The sequence below is a fragment of the Sycon ciliatum genome, chromosome 7, assembly GCF_964019385.1.
Source record: "Sycon ciliatum chromosome 7, ocSycCili1.1, whole genome shotgun sequence".
Taxonomy (NCBI): Eukaryota; Metazoa; Porifera; class Calcarea; order Leucosolenida; family Sycettidae; genus Sycon; species Sycon ciliatum.
Window position 1 is genome coordinate 14,148,961 of NC_088649.1, and position 20,129 is coordinate 14,169,089.

Genomic DNA, 20,129 nt, shown 5'->3' on the forward strand with positions numbered 1-20,129 from the left:
GTGCAAGAGTTGCCTATAATTTTTTACAAGTTGTGTCAAACCGCGCGAATATCATGGTGACGTACCCAAATCAGCAAAACTTTGTCACATCGCTCACTTCTTCTGTGAATGGTATTTCGTGAGTTCGCATCGCACGCATCCATCGCAGATCGCGTCGCATCGCGTGTCGCATCGCAAAAAAGCTTCTGTGAATCCCGCCGATTCACAATACAACTTTCTGCGACGCGACACGCGATTTGCGACAGTTGCGACAAGAAACTGCCTGTCGCGAGCTGTCGCAAGCTGTCGCAAGCTGTCGCAATGCACCTGTCGCAGAAGTTGAAGAAAGTTCAACTTTTGCGACATGCGACACGCGACATACACAAATGGAGTACAGTTTCGACCCTGGGTGCACGTGCAGTGTACGTGCAGTGCACGTGCAGTGTACGTGCAGTGCACGTGCATAGTACTACCAAGAGTACATAACCCCCCAGAGTGTGCAACTCCACTATGGGTGCTGTCCCGACAGAATTTCAAGTTGACGTCATTTTGATGATGCAATGCGCACTGTACACGGATTATCAGACGAATCCGGAACCTGTGGTTGACCGAAGCCGATCGATCCTGTACAAATTATTGCAAAGAAAAACGTGTGTTGCGTTGACACCCGTAGACCCGGGTGCTCGAATGAGAGACAGGGTACCAAAACAGAAACAGCCTGAAATTGTACCTAAACTTATTCCGATTTCGTTTAGATTTCACAAATACCATCAACATACGGCCCGCTAACGGTATGCCAAATTTCAGCTCTGCCCGGTAAACTGTTTTTGAAATACTCACGACCCACTTTTTGTTGGGTCCTTGATTCGAGGATATGGGTCTCCTGTAGGGTGCTGCCAAAGACCTGCTGAATCTGCGGCTCCACTGACCATCTTGCTCTCAAAAACGAAGTAGTAAGTTACTACTCCCTGCCCTCAACTGCCATACCAAGCGTAGACGATGGTAGACCCGTGTGCTTGAATCGGAGACGATCTGACGAGTTTGCTGTTTCTGATTCGAGCACCCAATTTTCAAGTAAAAAATCCGAAGGAAATACGACTATTTTGCTGCGTGCTGTAGCTTGTTTTGTAGCGCACCCAGGTTCTGAATTCCTGCTAGGTGGGTCAAGCCAGACTCTCTTCCTTGTTCCATCGCCTCTCCAAAAGTATATTCTGACATTGTTGAGATTTACAGATGAGAAATTGCACACCTGTCAAATCGTTTCTGATTCGAGCACCCGGGTCTACACATGTTGTAAATCACTGCTGCAAGGAGCATTGCGTCATAAATAATGACGTCAACTTGAAATTCTGTCGGGACAACAGGGTATGTGGGAGTTGCACACTCTGGGGGGTTATGTACTCTTGGTACTACTTGTGCATGATATGAGGATGTCGCAAACATGAAGAATATTGTGAACCGTGTGTCGCTGTCGCAGCTCGTCGCATGCGTCGCAAGTCGCATGTCGCGTCGCAGAAAGTTGTATTGTGAATCGGCCTTTAATGGGTTGGCCCACGGCGGAATTTTTTGTTGACGTAATCTTTTCGACAACGCACGCGCTGCGAGCCTTTTGCCGGGAGAGGTTTCCCTCGTGCACTTGGCGGGGCTTTACACTACAAGGAGGTCGGTGCCCAGCACGTGCTCTCACACTGCTCAGCGGCAAAGTCCGCGTTTCCCTGAAAAAAGGTGACGTCAACAAAAAATTCCGCCGTGGGCGGGGGTATCTGCAGATTGTGCAGAAGAGATCCGGAGTTGCACACTCTTGTTTATCTACTCTTGGTACAACTATTACTTACTACTACCGGTACTACTAGTACTAGCCTGTTTGACCTTTTTTGGGTGCAGTCCTGTCACTCGAGTTGAACTCGAGTTGATCCTTGGTGTGAAAGTAAAGTAATTAGTTGTCGCCTGCTGGCTAGGCCTACAAATTTGCCGGCAATTCTTCCAGCAAAATATCGAAATTTCCCACGAAAAGAAATTGCCAGCAAATTCCGAGCAAAATATCGAAATTTACAGAGGATCCGGGTGGGTTTTGGCAATTTTATTCAAATTTCTTTGGTTTCATTGGGCCAACGTCGTGCTGAAATAGCTCGTGCAGGTTGTCAGGGGTACATAAATTTGAAATCATGCTACAAAATCCGTAATACCAAGAGTTTATCTACTCTTGGTAATACTGACACCATTTTCAGTTTTGCATTCCTCATCAGAGTCACCATCCACTTTTACCAAAGTAGACGGTTTATTCGAAGCTATTTTTGCCACAAAGCAAAAGCAAAATGGAGCAAAATATCGGAAACGAAAGGCAATGCCAAGCAAAATATGGAAAGTGCTTGGGCAAAATATCGAAGCGCCCCGAGCAAATTTGGGCTAGGCCTACTGCTGGCGCGGTGACCAGGTGATTTGGGCACCCAGGAGCACGTGACCGCTTGCTCAACCATGTTCGATTGGGAATAAAGGAGGAACGCTGCCTCGCAGCCTTTTCGGACCAAAACCAGTCGACTCAGCGTCCAAAAGACTACAACATATGGGCCAATCGCGCTCATCTGTGCTTTAACAAGAACGAAATGGCGCTTTTAGTGACATTTTGCATACAAATCCCCATCTAGTAGGGCGCAGTCACCCAGTTTCGGTGGAAGTGCGCGAGTTCGATTGGGATTCAAGTAGGAAGGGAGCGTCGCAGCTTTCTCGGACCAAGACCATTCGACTCAGCACCCAGAAGACTACTGTGGGCCTGTGGCTTAGGGCCGGGTTCCACTGCGGCTCCGCTGCTCGTCTTTCGCGGCTTGAAACGTCATCATTACCATAGTGACCGCGGCTCGAGCTGGAGCAGCGAGTCCGCGGCTCACCGCGAGCTTTTGCTACGATTCTTGAGCAAAAACTGCGAGCTGCGGTCGCGGCTCGACCTGTTTCCCGTACTATGCATTGTTTTGTACGCCAGAATTTTAAAATTCAAATTTTAATTCGTTGCGCAGGCCAGAACACGAGGATTTGTTTGATTTCGCGCGCGCAGGCAGGTGAAACGTCATCAAAAAGTGTGGACCACGACCGCGGTACCGCGAATGGCGAGTGACAGTGGAACCGCGCTGCTCCGCTGCATGCAGCCAAGTGCCGCGGAGCAGCGGAGCCGCGGAGCCGCAGTGGAACCCGGCCCTTACCTGACCAAAACGGATGTACACGTACACGTACATGTGTTGTGCGCGTTCTGTCGATTTGGAAAATCGATCGATTTTCTTGCGCGATCTGTCGATCGACAGATCGCGCAAGGATCGATCGATCGGAAAGCGGTGGCGAAACCATTCAAAACAAAATAATCGATCGATTTGGAGCAGCTCCGCAACGTCGTACAGTGTATGTTTAGGACTTTGGTGAATAGCTTTTCAAATGAAAGAAACCAGTTACGGTACCTTTTCTGAGTGCAATCTTCTTCCCCAAATAATTCAAAAATCAGTTCCTTCCGAAAATTCCATCGTGCTGGACCTCGAAGGCTCAAGCTGAACGTCATAAGCAAATAGTCAAGCCGTGTGTCGTCTGGATATGCAGTTGTTTGTCATAGCCAACATTCTTCTGGTCCGTTCGTCCTGCCATTTTCCTGACGATCGCAATGAATACGAGCAGCTCTCATGCTCAGGTTAGTGTTTATTGATCTGTCTCTGCACCCACTGCAAGGTATAATTTTTGTGATGCAGCCACTAGCCCATTGTGGAAGTAAGGGAATCACCCAGGTTCTTCGGATTCTCGTCCTGTCCGAAAAATCTCCACGTTTCAACTTCTCATCTTCCCCTCAGGCATGAGCTTGCATATTCATATTTTGTGTTTGCTTTGACAGTGCATTTCATAGGTATCGTTCAGACTTTTAGGGCCCTGTAAAATTGTTGTTTTCCTTCCCGACAGTGATAATAATCGCAATCTATAAAATACATGCGCAGTCATTCTATAGTGTGATAAAACACAAGTGTAACTGTAAGAAAAGAGAAAGAGAGAGGGTGAATAAAACAAACATATGTGCAAAATACAGTTACGGTGCTAAGGAAAGAATGTGGATGCCGTGACATGTTCTTTCTGAATGCATCGGTCTGGCTTACGCTTGTGAATGTAAACAGCATCTATGACTTTTAACTGATTGAAATTCTTTGCAAAACAAACAATACTACAATTGTAAACCGAGAATCATTATACGCCAAACGACACGGGTCACTGAACAATAAATGCTTAAACCCTGCCGTGTTCTTCTTCTCATCGCCAACCTCCCCTTCATCTTCATCCTACAGCGTAAAATGAGTGAGGTGTGGTTTGAGATATGGTTGTTTTTTTAGTTGCCGTGAGAGGGAGAGACAGAGAGAGAGAGAGACAGAGAGAGAGAGAGACAAAGACAAAGACAGACACACAGACAGACAGAGAGAGAGAGAGGGAGGGAGGGAGAGAGTGAGGCTCTGTCGTTCTGGAGATGTGTTGGCGGTTTTCTCTTTCACCTCTCTTTTCTCTTTATAGTTTTTCACTAATTCGTCATTCAACCCAGAGCTGTGTTTGTTGGCTGGTCGACCACAGGATTTTGTGTGGGGTTGTTCTGGAGTGTCGGACTTTTGTTGTAGTGTGACTGTTACAGTCCTGAAACACATGCAGTAGACACACTACTATAAAATACACTAAAAATGTACAACATGCGCACATTTCCTGGATTGATCAGTGTGGATCGATGGCAATACAGTTGTAGTCTGTAAGCAAACGGCGCCATTTTGACTAGGGTGAAATGGTTAGATAGGTTAACCGGTTATGTAACCGTTAAGAATACACGAACAGTTAACCATATGCATATGGGTTAATCGGTTATTTTCTTTCAATGTCCGCTGTACATAATATACGTGACAGCATGTGCGTACCCTGTCAGTACTGTGCACAATGGATGTACGGCGTGTATCTCCCTCATCTCTGGGGTTGCTCCCCATATTAGTGATGCTTGCGTATGCTCATGATGAGGTTGAGTTGATTAAATGACAAGGTGATGGTGCAATCCGAAGCCCAATGGAGCATACAAAATATTAAAATATGTTGAACCTTTCGTTCAGAAAGTAGTGGACATTCACGCAACTGCATTGTAAATATAAAGGGGGTTTGTCAACTGGCAACCGCCCTATTTAGTTGTTATTCACTCTTTGTTGAACCTGCTCTGGAAAACTGAGCAAAATATAGTATGCATCCACTATACATATTGTAAACAGTTTCGTCTGAGGCAAAAATGCGATAATACTCATAATACTCATAAAGTATACTTGTGAAGACAAAAACTTTCAAGACGTTTGTAATGAGCCTGAAATGTGTCCTTTTATGAGTATTATACATATTGTAGTGATTGTTTTGGCAGTGCGTGAGGTCATGGTACCATGGATACATGGATTTACAGTCATGTACAGCAATGGTACATGAATACAGGCTACATGTACAGTTTATCTCTTATAGGTTGTAGCAAGAGTAGATAAACAAGAGTGTGCAACTCTGGATCTCTTCTGCACAATCTGCACATACCCCTGCCTGTGGCAGCATTTTTTGTAGACGTCACCTTTTTTCAGAAAAACGCGCATTTTGACGCAGAACAGTGTGAGAGCACGTACTGGGCACCGACCTTGTAATGTAAAGCCCGGCCAAGTGCACGATGCAAACTTTCCAAAAGACCCGCAGCGCATGCGTCATAGAAAAGATTACGTCAACAAAAAATTCCGCCACGGGCCAACCCATCCCGGAGTTGCACACTCTTGTTTATCTACTCTTGGTTCTAGCCTATAACCTTTTGGTTGACCGCAGCCCTAACTTTGACATATATGGTTTATATTATGTGCCCAACTCGCTATAACATGGACCTCTCTAAAGCATAACACTTGCCGTACCCCAGAGAATATATAGTGAGGTCTCGCCTGTAAGATGAAGTGTGATACCTAGTTATTGCATACATGTACATGTAGGTGTGAACATCATTATAATTGAATTCACGAATCAATTTCATTTCTTGGAGCTGACTGCTTTAATGTCCTCCTTGAATCCCTTCGCACTTTCCCAGTTCATTTCAAATGAAGTTGCAGGAACTCAATGAATACCTTGGGCACCATCTAAGGCTGCGTATACACGACAACGCTGGGGGTGAAAGCGCAACTAAATCCTTTCGGATGCATGGTTCATTTACACGGTACGCGGAGCAAAACGTAATAGTTGTACACCAAAGCGGAAGAGAACCAAAACGCTGGCCAAGGTGGAAGAATTTGAAAACGGAAATGTTCTGCCGGATAAATTTGGGTGTGTAAACAGTCGAAACGGTCTGCTGGCCTCGTTTCCGTCACGTTTGTTCCGTTTTCGGCCGTTCACACGGATCCGACAATAAAACTCTTTTTTTTTACAATTTTCGTCATGTGACGAGTGCTGGTGTGTGGCCTGTTTTCGATTATTCCTTGAGTGTGATTGGTGCTTCCACGACAACACTCGGCACATGACGAACTTTTGCGGATCCTTTGCTCCCGTGTAGACGCGGGAAAACGATACAAACCGAGACCACCTCGGATCAGCTTTGATCGTGTAAACGCACGAAAATGAAAAAAGAAATGCGGGACTGAAAACGGAAAATGGCCGTGCGTTGTCGTGTAAACGCAGCCTCAGAAGACATTAGGCCCAGTTGGGAATGTTCCTGTAAAATAAGAACATTACACTGTAATAGGAAGTGCAGGTGCCTTGAATGTACAGTCCTGCTCAATGAAATCCAGTCGTGTCACTCAAGTTTGCGCCTTGCACCATTTCGCAGCCCAGTGTTCGCAGGTCTAGGGCTGCGCAACGCCCGGTACTTGAGGGACGCGACTTGATTTCAGGATTTCATTGGGCAGCACTGTACGAAGGCAATTCTCCCATACAAACAGCATGGTGCTGCTGACAAGATGAGATTCACTAAAGTGGACTTTCTTTAGAGGATGGCTCAGCTTTTGTATACTTCTGTAGCGTCGTTCCCATGCCATGAATTTAATGATGAAATTCGTTCGCGAAACCAAGAGGCTTACATCACCTTACTATTATTGTACCTTCACTTTCTTTTACCTTTTTTTCATGCAGGATTCTGAAAGCTAGAGGAATCCCACTAGCCCCAAGCACTGAGCTCACGGCTTCCAGCCACGAATCAGGCATGGTGTATCACGACATCTATTATGTTTTGCATCCATTTGATTACTAGTACCGTAAAGTACCGCCAGAGCGCCCCACTATCTCGTCCTTTCGTGGTCGTATTGTGTAGGTGGTCTCCCGTCTGTAGGTCATACGACACGAACTTCGTACACATATTGCACGTTGTGCAGACAATCCGTACCTTCGAGCGGACACGAGCTCCACACAAAAACCTTCCTCTGACGTTAGTACACCATACACACTTCGTTGCATTCTGCCGTACGATTTTCCTTTCCCTGGACCCTGGCTGTAAAATCAAGGTGGGGCGCTCTCGCGAGACGGGGCGCTCTAGCGGTACTTTACGGTATACCATTCACACATAACATGATCTCGCTGTGCCCATGGTGCACTGTAGACTCAACATCCCGCTTTAAAGTAAGCTTCACAATCACACGTTAATGCTCCTAACATGTTATCTCGCACTTGATGGCATTACTCTATTTCTGCCTTTAGTATTAGACTCTACACTATCGCTCATCGCGTATTTGACTTTACTCTTTTTCACTGCTATTATTATGCTACGTTGATGCTCAATGTTAATATTGTGTGTGTCAAGTGTGCGCCCTGTGCCAGTTGACAGCCCAGTGTTCACAGCTGCACAACGTTCCGCACGGCATTCACTCGCTTCATTGGACTTCATTGAGCACCACTGTAGTATTCTGTGTTGGTTGATCAGCCCTTCTAGTGGCGACTCCTGTCTGTCACTCTGTCTTGAAAGGGACTTTTCGGCTTTGTACTGCATGACCATTGTGTGTGGACTCACGAGTTACTTGGAGTACAATTCACTATAAACTTCACTATAGTAAAGCCTGCCCTGACAAGACGCCCTTGGTGCAGCGGAAACTGTCCTGATGTGACAGGACCCCGCTTGATCCAGGAATGCACTTTCGATCCACAGCACTTTGGTGCATGAAATTTTGTCCGGTAAATACAGGATTCCGCTTGGTACAGGGTCCGGCAAACACGGGTTTTACTGCAATCCAATTTCCCAATGCATACGTTTCATTGCATATGCTTCAATTGTATTTTGTGTGTACTTTGGGGGGGGGGGCTGGGAAAGTCTACGTTTCGTGAAGCCGCTGCGACCGGCGACAATTATGTACATGACATTGAGGAGATTATTTGAAAAATAATCCCCGCGGCGCGGACATATCCTGTTAGGCATATGCGGGCAGAAAAATTGGCAGAATTCAGTACTTTTTCTGGTAAGTTTCATGCATGTTTGGTATGTGGATAAAGAAATGGAGCAGAATTCGAGGAATTGCCCGCCATAAGGTTTGTATGGTTCTGCCAATTTCACAGCTTTTCGAGCAGAATCTCCCACCTTTTCGAGCATTATCCGCACACCCCTATATCCTGTTTAGACGACACTTTCGGGTGATCAGCATGAACCGATGTGAACGGAACACTGAACATGGATATTACCAAGAGGGGTTATGTACTCTTGATATTACGGTGAAGCCTAACAATTTGTGGCATTTAACATACAGAAAATGATGCTGATTTTCATACATGTATTATAACATTATGGTAATATCGCAGTGAATCTTCAAAGCACTAGGTGGTCTGCACTCTACAATGTGACCTGTGCGATTATATCGGTAAATAATGTCTGCCTGTTCCGAGCCACCAATCGCACCAAAGAACAAGGAGCAGCAAAATAGAAAACAGACTACATGTATGTCCAGTATTATACCCACATCATGGTAAATAGCCGTACCCGGAACATTGAGATAATTATAACGTTACCGTAAAAGCCCGTGTATAGGTCCCGGGTGTATATAATAGCAGGCTCGATTTCCTGGGCGTATGCAAGGGCACGTGCGTTATTTTGGAACCGGGTGTATACTTTAATAGAATTAAAATATTGAAACTCTTCTCTTACTCAATGGCTGGATCCATTTCATCTTGTAGCTAAGCATGCACATTATAATACATGCACAGTATCCCTACTTCAATGAACCAGAAACAGTGTTCTCGTTCGGAAGAGCGATCCTATAAACCACATCCATCCATCAACATAACAGTAAGTACAGTCACCTTCGCTAATAACGACTGCGGATATAACGACAATTCGCGAATAACGACAGAATTTCCATGCCCAGAGCAAAGTCCCATCCCAGTGTAATACATATAATGAGACTTCGGGTATAACGACACTTCACGAATAAGGACACCTTTTTGATGCCCTGCCGAGTGTCGTTATAAGCGAAGTTGACTGTATTGAGTGTCGGTTCCTGTACTGGTCCATGCACCGAGCAGAATAATAAGTGATCCAGTGTTCATTATATAATTCCTTTGTTTGTTGAGGGAATGGAAAGGGGCCAGTCCGACGAAAAAAAATCAGGGCTGCAACGGGTAGGGGTTTGGTCGGGTAGCGGGCTCGGGTATTTTTGTCAAGTCGACGGAATAGCGCGAGCTCCAGTGTGGGGAGCAAACCCTTTCGTAATAATTATCGCCAAAGTCGCAACCATTATTTCTAGGGCTCAAACGGTTAGTCCGATTAACTGGTTGCAGACCGGTTACGAAGAATTAACGGTTAACCGATAAAGATAACGGTTACGCAGTAACTTTTCAGTCAATTTTTCATGTATCAGGTCGTTGCAAAGTATGCACTTTCACAGCCTGTCGCACGCGTACGCAATTTCTGGGCTGTCAACTCGGTCATATCTGGTCTCTTCGTGTGAGAGTATGTATGAATGAGCATGCAAGAGAATGTACATGTGTGCGTTGTACTGAATAGGGTACATTTTTTGAATGAGTATAGTCAAATAAACGGTTAAAAAAGAGTCCGCAGGATTGCCATGGCTTATAGGTTATAACCGTTAAACCGACCGTTAGCTTAGCAGTTAACCGTTCGGGGTAAAACCGTGACCGTTTGAGCCCTAATTATTTCGTACTACTATTATAGGTATTCAATAGAAACAGTTGCAAAATCCTTTAGATGAGCATGTCACAACAAAGCGTTCTGACATGCGCATCCTCAAAAATAGTCATGATCGGCTCCTCATCAAATGTCAAAATGAGCAATGATGAATGGCTGAAAGACGACATTCACGAGCTAGGTAACGTGTCACAGAGCTCAGAAATGTATAAATTCAGGGGTATAGTACCAATCAATCTGCCAGAGCTGCGGTAGAAAGATGTGGGATAGGCCAAAAATTGACCAAAAGAGTCTATCCAATTCCAGCATACCTGCCTGCACATCATCACATCAAGAGCCATTTGGCTCGTAGGTGACCTCTTTTTGGCCTCCTTGATGATTACTGATCCTCTTCTTCAGTCTTCTTCACTTCCTCTTTGACTTTTCCGTCACTTCCCTCAAGTTCCCAGCTCTTCCTGGTTGTATGTCAATGGTGTTGTGAGGTGCAGCGCAGAAACGCGATGCTATCTGGTTTCAATGTTCAGCCGGATTCTACATTTATTCTCCAAGAGCGTGTTCAATCATGAGCATTATAGGTGAAGCCAAGTCGGAAACCCAGCCTTCCCTGGTGGCCCACTCTCCAAGGATAGGGCAATAAACGTACTATCAGATGTATGATGCATATGCAGGGCGCAGTCATGTTGACTCCATCATACGTGACAATGATGCCACGCGGTTCAGTGCAGCACGGCCACGTCCGTACATTGCCTCGGGCTCAGGCCCGGCGTAGCGTTTCATCTGTCTGCTACTGAAATGATCTTGGAAAACATGATCACAGGTTTAAGAGAATCACGTAGCCACCACAGGTCTTCGTATAAATAGGCCGTTGGACATTGACAACTGTGCAAAGCTTCAATAGCGGCCCGGGTGATGAATTCTGCCCATACTAATACAGGCCTGTTGATTTCCCATTTGCAAATGAATTTCTCAGACGTGAATGGACGTCTTCTCACCACACATAGTGAAATACCAAGGCAAATATCACGCTTGGCCTGGTCGCTGATTACGATGGGATGTGGACTGGTACAGCTGACAGCATGCTGATTCGATCACAAATTGCAGAAATTACTCATTATTTTACAAACGAAATCCAGTCATCTATATCTCCCACTCAATGTCTGACGCCGAAAAAAGAGAGAGAGAGAGACTGAGAGTACGTAGAACTAGTGTTGACATCACTTTAGTACTTACTCAAGTCACATCAAAATCCTTATCAGCGGGCTCCAGGCTGTGGAACGCCTCCAGTGGGTCTGAATGTTCGACAACGTCAACCATTACTTCTTCAAAGAATCGTCATCTACTGTTTACTGAGTGGTGTGCGGCCAGTCGCCAAGTACTCGTCCCAGTGCGAGTACTGATTACGATGATGCCGTTCACAAGGGAGTAGTAAAATACCTACTCCGCGCCCAGCTCACAATCGATCGATTTGGTTTCTTTTTTTTGTTGCGCGATCGATCGATTTTGCGCGATCGATCGATCGTTGCGCGATCTGTCGATCGACAGATCGCGCAGCAAAATCGATCGATGTGGCAGATCCATAGATGGCGCACAACACGTGTACAATGACGTAGCTTCCCAGAAGAAGCAGATGACAGTGTGCTGTACTGTGTGGGCAGGGCGGAGCTGATCAGTTCGCAGACTTGAATCACTCCGTGCGGACGGGGATCGGCATTAGGGAGGTTCTGCTATACGTGAAACGTAGAGAAATCACGTAGAGAGCAGGTGTCTGGGTTAGAGTCTACGGCTTCGCGTGTTTTGGCTCCAGATTTCTACGCGGAGATGGGGTTCTCTACGTTGTGGCACACGCAGAGAAAATGCGTACGGATTTGCTGGGTATCGATCAGGGAGTAGTAAAATACAGGGAGGTGACACGCCACTAATCGTGATTTTTGATGGGTGCCTCGCGCTTGTTTTTTTTTCTTTCGCAAAAAAAGATGATCTGCTGAATCAATCTTGAGTATTTGTCGAAGAACTAATTCCGTGAAAAGGTCTATCCATCTCATGGAACAGCATTTGTTTTGCTCTTGTGATACATCTGTGTCATCGTCATATGGAAAGGTACCACCCTTCCGAAAATCGTCCCGATCGACGGCATGGAGCAATAGAAGGAAGGTGATTTCCTTGAGAACAATACGTGTACGATTGGAGATGAAAAGCGAGTGCACAGATTTTGAAGTCGAAAAAATCTCTAGGACACCACACGATCGCCCCTAATTTCTCCTCAGTTGTGATCAACCAGTACTTCTCTACCTTCTTTGTGATGATGAGCATTTCATATTATGGTATGCTAGAGATTCGGGAGTTCACTTTTCGGAATGAAATGTTCCTAAGTTTGTCAAGGATTGAAATGCGGGCTACGTCGTCGTAAACAGCTTGTATCGACACAGAAAAAATCTACGGCACGCAGGGATATCTCGCAAAGTGATACCACTCTTGCTGGACTTCTATCCTGACATAGTGGTAGTTTGGTCGACTACCAAACTTTGTGAAGGCAGACAATTGTTGGAAATTCTCAGCGCTGAGTTTCTACGGGCTGCAGTAGGAGTCTCTTTGGCGGTAGGTATTTTACTACTCCCTGATCGAGAGAATCCTGATCCGCGCGCGTGTCTACACACTTCGGTACCCATAGTACCCCAATCTCACCCGCCGGGTGAAAACGGTGCTGAGGCAATCGTCAAACTGGCCGTACATGCTCGTGTCACCTCCCTGTATTTTACTACTCCCTGGTATCGATCAACTGCATGCAGAAAACTGCCAAATATGGAAGGGGAAATTCCCAGTACACATTCCACGTGACTTCTCTAGGTGAAACGTAGAGCAGAACAGCATTTCTTTACGTTACGGGAACGCGAAGAAAGTTCGCGTGATTCTTTGCGTCGCGTTCCCAAAACGTAGAGCAGAACCTCCCTATTGACAGCAGCTAGCGACGCAGTCGGAGTCCTGCATGCTGCCGATAATGTCGACAATTATTATTTATTAGGGGCCGTCCAAGGTTACCAATAATATTTTCAAAACGAAAAGTTTTCGTTTGTGGGTGGGTGGGTTTGATGGAGTTTCGTTTTGAAAATAATTATTGAATGCTGATGGAGAATGCCCAGTTAATTCTGGGTGTCGAAAATTGACATCAATATTTTTTTTGGAATTCGTTTTACCTGCAGTAAAGGTGGGTGGGTGGGTGGGGACTGAAAAATACTAAAACTTTTCGTTTTGTAAAAACAATCGGTAACCCCGGACGGCCCCTTATTATTTTATTTATTTTACTAGGGTGTTTCCCACAGACCTATGGTCTTCTTACGGGAGCCCCTAGAAAGGTTTAAAGCATGAACGAACAAATGGGCGATAATCTGTACAAGAGCGAACAGTGGAAGGCAGCATATTCCACCGATCAGAACCTATGTAGCCAAGGCGAGAAAAACCAGCTTTAGTGTGGGCAGAAGGCAAGGCCAGAGAAAAAGAGATTTGGGACCTAGTGACGGCAATCGGATTGCATTACGAAACTCAGTGAGTGCGTTCGATTACACACTTGAATCGATTCATGAATCCATTCGCATGCATTCAAGTCGTTCGATTTCATGTCACGAGCCCTGGAATCGATTCGGAATCCATTCACTCTATTCACATGGGGTGATGTGAATAGCGCGAATCGATTCATGAATCGATTCCCGAATCGATTCGCATGCATAATCGAACGCACTCACTGAGTGCGTTCGATTACACACTTGAATCGATTCATGAATCCATTCGCATGCATTCAAGTCGTTCGATTTCATGTCATGAGCCCTGGAATCGATTCGGAATCCATTTCCTCTATTCACATGGGCCATGGGGTGATGTGAATAGCGCGAATCGATTCATGAATCGATTCGTGTATTCGAACGCACTCAGTAGATGAGAAAGAAGAAGCGCGTGAACAAAGATGTGACTGTGTACGTCACGGCAAGTATGTGAAACGCAACCGCTGTCGTACTTGTAACAATGTAAGTTCTAGAGTTTTCGACAGAACGAACCCCATGTCCCGATATAATTTTTTTTTTTTTTTTTTTTTTTTTTTTACTATATTCACATAACCAGCTCGAAAAGAATAAGGAAAGACAATGGTACGGAGACTAGGACAAACGTGACAACTAATGAGCAGGCGCTGCACCGAGACGCAGCAGTGATGGTGGGGCATTGATGACTCTGCCGACCTGAGGTCTCGGCGTCACGGCCAAAAACACGCACCAAAAACAATGAAAAAAGAAGAAGATAGAGCTGTACAGGTAAGAAAGATGCAAAATCCCAAGGCTTAAGGTGGCAGACGGGTCACATGCGAGTCAAAAATCGAAAAAATCGAAAGTTGTCAGAATATGTTCATTGATATGTCAAATGAAAGGTATAGCTCTGTAGTATATGTTACTGAAATTTTAGCATCGTCAGACCTCTCTGTGTGGCACTACAGCCCGTCAAAGTTAGCCCTTTGCGTTGAAAAATTCAAAATTTGAATTGAGAATTTATTGGAAACACATCCGGCGTAACCTATAGATTTATAGCAGTTCCAGCGGTTTTACGCTGCCAGGGGAACCATGCTGGTCATTCCTCGTGCGGATGAGCGTCATGAACTGATCCACATCAGTTCAGCTGCACAATGTAGCTGGCTCAGGCGTAGGCGTGGGCGTGCGTGCGTGCTTACAAAAATACTCAACAGTTGTGACCAAATTGTCACGATCGCACTGACTGTTTTTCCGGATGTCCCTCAGCATCTCACGCAAGCATCGTAAAGGAAGGAAGAAAGGATCATCTAAATTTAGAGGAAATCAGTGGACAAAGAAAGCGGCAGAGACCAGAGCAGCGCCACCTGAAGCTGACGACGTGTTTGAGGAATTAGATGCAGATGCATCGCACAGAAAGCTCGTAGAATTTTGTTTTGAAAGTGACAGCAGTGCGTCTGACTATAGCAGTTCCGGGAGTGATCAAGAGGATGGCGAAGAGGCTGGACAGCGGCGGCTAGTTGACATCTCTTGCCTGAACACCTTGATTTCGTCGGCCTTGTGCAGCTCTTGTCAGCAGCCCACGCTGAGTATTGTTGAAGAAAGGTTTTGTTCCGCATGTCAGTTTGCAGTGTGCCTCATGTGGTGAAACCGTAACTCAGGCTCTTGGTGTAAAGGGAGTACAAGGTCGTCATTATGACGTTAACAGGAGAGCTGCACTGGCTATGAGATGCATCGGAAAAGGGTACTCCGCAATGACGACGCTATTTGGCATTCTTGGGTTGCCGCGTCCCATGTCCAAGAGCACATACTATGAGCACAGCAGTGTTATGTGCTCCAGTATTGAAACAGTGGTTCAGCAAAGCATGTTGAAGGCAGCTGAGCAGGCTACTCTTAGTAATCCAGATACAGATCATCCAGACCAAGTTGCTGTGACGATTGACGGCACCTGGATGAAACGTGGGTTTTCAAGTCGGTACGGCATGGTGTTTGCTATTTCGTGGGAGACGGGCCAAGTTCTGGATTTCTGTGTTCTGAGCAAACATTGCAGTAGCTGCCAGCGTTGGAGGTCCGACAGGCGTTCTGGCAAAGTCTCCCAGGCGGAATTTGAAGCGTGGAGTGCGGATCATGTGTGCGACGTCAATACTGCTGCTTCATCTCCGGCAATGGAAACTGAAGGTGTAGTGACACTGTTCAATCGCTCAGTCGCTACCAGGAAACTGATGTACACCACATACATTGGTGATGGTGACAGTAAAGGCTTCCAGGCAGTTGTCAATGCCAAGCCATACGGAGACGTAGAGATCACGAAGGAGGAGTGTGTCGGGCATGTGTCGAAGCGCCTGGGCAAGGCATTGCGTGAACTCAAGAAGAAGAAAACACCGCTGAGCGATGGAAAGCCGCTTAGTGGTCGAGGGCGCCTGACAGATGATCTATGCGACTCACTGCAAACATATTATAACTTAGCCATCAGGAATGGCGCTCAACTACCTGGCGACCCAATCACTAACATGGCACGACTCGTTTGGGCGTCAATTTGCCACCGGGCTTCTACGGATGCAAAGCCAATGCACCAGTTCTGCCCAACAGATGATGATAGCTTTTGCAAGTGGCAGCAGTGGAAGGCTGGGAAAGCACCACCATATGTTCATCGAAATCCCATACCATCTGCAGTGTTTGAAGCCGTCAAGCCGATATATCAACGGCTAGCGGACAAGCCACTCTTGGAGCGCTGCCGACGTGGAGCCACCCAAAACCAAAACGAAGCTCTGAATGGTTTGGTGTGGCAGTATTGCCCAAAGACTGGTTTCTGTGGTGTTGAAACTGTCAAGGCATCTGCTGGACTTGCTGTCATCAAGTTCAACCACGGCTCCAAGATGTTTGAGCGTGTTCTTGAAGAAATGGGCTGCGCTACGTCCCGCAGCACCTCGACTAGGCTATCATGCATGGATGCTGATCGCCTGTATTTCTCCAAGAGAAAGCACTCCACAGAAGAGAAAGAGGCTAGGAAAAGAAGAAGAAGAGTCAGGAAGGGTCTGGAGGAGGATACAATGGAGGAAGAGGGAGTCACTTATGCTTCTGGTGGCTTTTGAGCAGTTTTCGAGTGGAAACTGTAGTTGAGAACACTTAGTTTAGATAGCAGAATATTCCTGTTTTTTGCCCTATTCCGGCACTTTGGGACACTCTTTGACTGTTGAGACTCAGTTTTAGGTATAGAAAACTATACATTTTTGGAAACTGTGGTGCATTTGTGTCATCATGGACCACAGTTTACGCCGAAAGTTCCTACTGCAATGGATTTTTGTTCCATTGAAATGTACCTTATCTATGCGCGATCGGACATTTATGACTTGATCGGTGGCTAGGCTGATTGTTTTAGCTTTTGGACCAAGTTGTTTTGGTCCATGATACTTTCAATAGCCAGTAGGTTACTCTTGGATCTTTTTTTGACAGGTTGTTGTGATTTACGTTGTTGTATTTTTGTCCCGAAGTTCGGCTATTTTTCGCCCGTCATCTGGGAAATTTGGTTGACGGTGAAATGATGATCAACAAACACAGCTCATTGGGTAGTGTCCTATCTGAAATCTGTTCGTATAAGGATTCAGTGTTGAAAATTTGAAGTGAATCCATTGATTTGTACCCAAGTTATGCTCGATGAAGCTCGTTTGAGTCTGAAAAAAGGTCGCGAAACCAGTCTGCCACCTTAACACGAGCGATTGTGGGGGAGAAACTGTCTTAGCGTCATACTATTCATAGGGAATCGACTGCCCAGAGCCAGTTTGTGCTGCGAAGATGGCGGTAAACATTCGTTTTGAATGATTGCATTCTCTTGCTGTGGGGAGGCTGGGATAGGAGAGCGGCAGGGAGGGAGTTCCAATCGCTGATGCTGCAGTGTGGGAACGAGCGCTTCAGTGCCAGCGGGGCAGATGCAGGCAGCTGGTGTTGGAGCTGGTGGTCATGGCCACTGACAGCACCGTGCTCGCTGCGAGTTCTGGGGTTGGTAGAGATGATGTGGCGCGGTGGCAACACAGAGAGCAGCTGCGGAGGACCAGGCAAGTAGTGCAGCTTGTACAGGCAGGCAAGCGAGGCAACAGTGCGGCGGATGGCCAGGCTGGGTAGGTGTGCCCCAGGGCCGATAGCATGAAGCGCGCGGCGCTGAACATTGTTCAGACGCTGGAGGTGGCTCTGCGCAGCTCCCATCCATACAAGAGGCGCATACTCCATGACTGGTCGTACGAACGCCTTGTATACGGTCGTCCGGCCGGCGGGGGTGAGTATGTGGGCGGCTCTGTTTAGGACCCCAAGCCGTTGGCGTGCACGGGTGGCTACGGAGCGTAGGTGATCGCTGAAGGTCAACTTGGCGTCCACCTTCACACCAAGGAGGGTGATGGTGGTTGTCTCGGGCACCAGTGTGCCACCAAACAGGAGTGGGGGGAGATCTAAGCCGGTGCGTCTGAGGGTGGCTGTCATGGCCTGGGATTTGGTCGGTTCAAACATCACTTTCCATGTATGACCCCACTCGTGCAGTCGGTCAACGGACACCTGCAGTGACTGCGCGGCGACTGTTGGGGTCTGCTGGGAGGTGACTAAGCTGTACAAAGTTGTATCATCAGCATAGGCTTCCAAACTGGCGCCGTCAGCGAGAACATCTGGCGCGTCGTTGACGTAGGCCAGGAAAAGCGTTGGTCCAAGGATGCTTCCCTGGGGGACTCCAGCGGAAGTCGTATACCTAGATGACGTCCGCCCTCCAACGAGGCACTGTAGGGAACGGGTGTCCAGGTACGAGGCCAGCCATCTCTGAAGCGGACCATCTATGCCTAGGCTACGCACCTTGTGAAGGAGGCCGACATGCGAGACACGATCAAACGCGCCTGCGATGTCCACAGCTAGGATACGAGCCGCCCCTCCACAGCCCACAGCGCTTGCCCAGGCAGTTTGGAGAGCTTGCAAAGCGTCCGATGTTCCAAGGCCTCTGCGAAATCCAAACTGGTGCGACGTGAGCAGATGATGGTCTTCAAAATAGTTTACGATGTGTCTGTTTACAAGAGTTTCCATTACTTTCGAGATTATGCACAGTAAGGATACGGGCCTGTAGTTCTTAAGGGTTGAGCGGGAAGATCGCTTGTGGATCGGAACCACGTTGGCCGTCTTCCCCATCCTAGGTTGCACTCCAGACCGGAAGCATAAAGCAAAAAGCTTGGACAGTGGCTCTGCGAGCTCATGAGCACATTCCTTAAGGACGCGAGCAGAAATACCGTCAGGCCCGGTAGCCTTGGAGACGTCGAGCCTTGCCAGGAGTCGGCGGACAGCCTGTGGGCGGAAGCGGATGGTGCGAAGAGGTGGAGCCTCTGAGGGAGCAGGGTCCGGTAGGTCAGCCTCCACAAGGTCCGGACCGGCAACGCTACATTTCTTGGAGAAAAAGCGAGCGAATGCCTCTGCTTTCTCTGAGCTTGTTGCCCACTCACGGCCGTCAGAGTCGACAACTAGGGGAATTTCGGGCTGTGTGCGGTTGCCAGCAGCGTTCTTCAACTTCGTCCACCACTGTTTGTCTCTGAGGGACCCAGTTGAGAGGCTGCGACGGAGGCTGTCCTCCTTTGCACGTCGTGATCGGAACTGGGTGGCGATCGCTACAGTCACGGAATCGGTGAATGCCTGCTGAAGTGCTGGGTCATAAGGGTGTTTTCTCCAGTCGCGCCAGCGCTTCTCCTTCTCCCTCTCGGTCTCTGTGCATTCAGGCGTCCACCATACCGGATCGGAAGGCCTCGTTTCCAGAACTTTGGATGGGACAAACTGTGCAACAGCTGCAGTAATCGAAGCGGTAACCTGCTCACAGGAAGTTTCTGGGTCCTCCGTGATGATATCACCCCATTCCACGTTGCGAAGGTGCGCCCTAAGGCGATCCCAGTCTGCCCTGTTGTAGCGAAATACTGTTCGCTTAACAGGGGGTTCACGTCTAGGGAGCACGGAAGAAAAGTCTGACAGTACAACTGCATGGTCAGATCGACCGAGGGGCGGAAGTATACGTGTAGTTACTGGGGACGTGAACGTTGACATTATGAGATCTAGCGGGTTGTCTCCACGAGTCGGTACTGTGACATGCTGGACAAGAAGATGGGCAGCGCAGGTATCTTCGAGAGCCTCGCCTGCAGGCGTAGATTTCGAGCTGTTCAGCCAAGCCCGGTTGTGCACGTTGAAATCGCCAGCTAGGATAATGTGGGAGCCCTGGTGTCTAGCTTCTGGGAGGATGTTGTCGAGATGATCGATTAAGGTAAGATCGCCAGGGGCACAGGACCCTGGCCGATACACTGCTCCCAAGACGGTGCGGAGACCTGGGGCCAGCTGGAGAGAAACCCAGATGATCTCATGTGCGGGGGACATGAGGTCAGGGATGAGCATGGAGGGGAGTGACGACTTCACCCAGATGGCTACCCCTCCCCCATGTGCCGTTCTGTCCAACCGAAGTGGTGAGCTGTATCCAGGGAAGCTGATGTCAGAGGGAAGCACTTTCTCCGCAGTGAACTTCGTTTCTG

General features: G+C 47.4%; 1 long non-coding RNA gene across 1 annotated transcript; it reads left to right on the forward strand.

Moving 5' to 3' along the window:
• Window positions 1-3,396: 3,396 nt before the first annotated feature.
• Window positions 3,397-8,006, forward strand: LOC135821063 (uncharacterized). Its single transcript, XR_010554283.1, has 2 exons — window positions 3,397-3,646; window positions 7,102-8,006. It is a non-coding gene; the product is annotated as an uncharacterized LOC135821063 (long non-coding RNA).
• Window positions 8,007-20,129: the final 12,123 nt, after the last annotated feature.